Source organism: Echinops telfairi, unplaced genomic scaffold (genome assembly GCF_000313985.2).
Source record: "Echinops telfairi isolate 266 unplaced genomic scaffold, ASM31398v2 ScPeMD7_7;HRSCAF=31, whole genome shotgun sequence".
Classification (NCBI taxonomy): domain Eukaryota; kingdom Metazoa; phylum Chordata; class Mammalia; order Afrosoricida; family Tenrecidae; genus Echinops; species Echinops telfairi.
The window spans coordinates 25,895,847-25,898,439 of NW_022103904.1; positions in this window are offsets into that span (position 1 = coordinate 25,895,847).

A 2,593-nucleotide genomic window follows, 5' to 3' on the forward strand; every position below is an offset into this window, starting at 1 on the left:
GAAAAGTCTCCGATCCGACTCTTTTGCACATTGACAATGCTCATTTGGCAATAATAAGCACTGCGGCGGGAGCCAGAGTGATGCTGGCTGTGGTGGTCTGGTGCGCACTTGGCCGGGCCATGGTTCTGTGGTGATAACGATATACTCCTTCTACACTTTGTGACCTGATGTGGTCATCCTCCAAATTGGCACCAGGCCCATTTTTTATATAATGACCTAGTTTTTGGAATCTAACCATGTCAACAGCAAGGAGGGGTGTAGTATTGTAGCAAGGCTAATTTTCTGACTTAATAATTACACTGTGCTTACGTTTTTAAAACTTGTTGGGGTTTTTTTGGCATGAATCTGAAGTTTACTAGAAGGGACATCATATCAACTTAATCTCCAATGGCTTAGAAGACACGAACATGGATATAGAGAGAGAAGTGATAAAGTGAATGCTGTAAAATGCTAGCATTTGGGAAATTCTTTGTCCTACTGCAACTTTTCTTTAAGTCTGAAATTATGCAGAAATTAAAAGTAACAAGACACAAGGACCTTTACTTACATGGATCAGAAATGATTTTGGCTTCAAGAAAGAGGAAACTGACTGCTAGTAGTTGAAACAAATAGGGTTATCTTCAGTTCACTAAGTCTAGAGCAGTGATTCTTAACCTTCCTCATGCTGCGACCCTTTAACACAGTTCCTGTTGTGGTGACCCCCAAACCATAAAATTATTTTTGTTGCTACTTCAGAGCTGTCATTTTGCTACTGTTATGAATCAAGTGACCCCTGTGAAAGGGTCGTTTGACCCCCCAAAGGGGTCACGACCCCCAGATTCCTCTGGTCTAGAGGCAAACCTTTGTAGGTGTTGGCTTAGCTACTCAGTCACGCTAACACACTGGGCCCGTTGCTTCCTACCTTCCTGAACACTGAGCTCAAGCAGCTCCAGGCAGCGCGTCTGCACTCGAAGAATACAGGAGAAAGTGGCTAGTGCAACCGGGCTTGTCCCTGGACACCAAACGCTTTCTTAAGAATACTGCCCCTGAAAATGGAAGGACGGAATTTGACAAGGAATGAATACCGCCCCTAGTTCCCCAATCAAAACTAACCAACTTTGGGGACGGCAAGCACCTCTTCCCACTAGGGAAGCCAGGAAGGGCGAGGCTTCTATCACAGATGGCGTCGGCCATGTGACCAGTTCAGTGATTGGGACATAAGGGAACTCTATTGTTGCGTCAAACCCACCAGCTGCTTCTCGGGAGAAAGATGAGGCTGTCTGCCTGCACACGGATTTATAGCCTCAGAAACCCTATTAGGGTCGCTATGAGTCAGAACTGACTCAGTGGCATTGGGCTTGGGCTTGGGGGTTGTGACTGCTTCTGGGAACCTTCCTTGAGTCCTTTCCAATTTCTTCATACCTTCTCTCCTGCTGCCTGGAGTGTCTCATTCACTGCCACTGAACTGATGTTTAGGACAGGGGAGAACTGCCCTGTGGGTTTCTGAGACTGTAACTCCTATGGGAGTAGCCAGCCCCAACTTTCTCGGGTGTGGAGCGACCAGTGGTTTCTAACTGTTGGCTTTGGGGACAGCAGCCCAACTTGGACAGCAGCCACCAGCATTCCTCAAGTGCGCTCATTTCCCTTTGAAAGGGTAGTGTCAGCATGGGCGATTTTTAAATCAAGGGCTACCCTGAATGAGACATAGGTTGCTTGATTTGAAAAGGAAATGCACTGAATGGCTATGCATCCACGTCCCTATAACCAGATCCTACTGGCTTTGACCTTGGATGAGATAACCATTCTTAGCCTCCCGCCGCTTCTTAAAATGAAATAAAAAATGTATTCACTAAGTAAGATAAAATAGCAGTTATAACAATAAAAGGCCAAATGTAGAATAACTTAAGTATTCAAATAATGAGAGTGATAGATTATAGCTCATTGGATAAAATAAGAGTCTATGAGCTCATTTTGAGGTCAATAAATAAATGAATGTGTGACAGGCAAGAATCATCAGTGGATGCTAATACTAGTGGTTGCAAGTTTGTAGAGTAATGACAAATTTATACAGTCTCAAAGTATCCCCCCTTAAGATCCTTAATGATTACAAAGGGGAAATTTTTAAAAGCTAATATTGGAGAAACCTGGAAAACATCCCACTTTACCCAAGTGATCCAAGTTTAACATCAATAATGCAAAAATTGACATCATGAGCTTCCTGATAGGAAGCACAGAGAACACAACGTCACTTCTATGCCATCCTACCCGAAATGGATAATCTGAAACCCATCATGGGGAAACAGCAGACCAACCCACATTAAGAGACATTTGACAAAGTAACTGACCTGTCAGTTCCGAAATTCTCCAAGTCATATTAGACAGAGGCTAAGCCACTGCTCACACGAACAGGGACCCTGCTTCTAGACGGTCACAGCCTGAAACCCCCCTGGAGCCCAGTTTGATTCTGCACAGATGGGGTCGCCTTGATCACAACAGACTCCGGGCAACTAACAAACAACAACAAAGCCCTGACAACTGAATATAATCACTGGTCCTGACACTTTCCTTTGCCATAAGGAATATGATAGAGAGAGCTGGTAAACATTTTAATAAC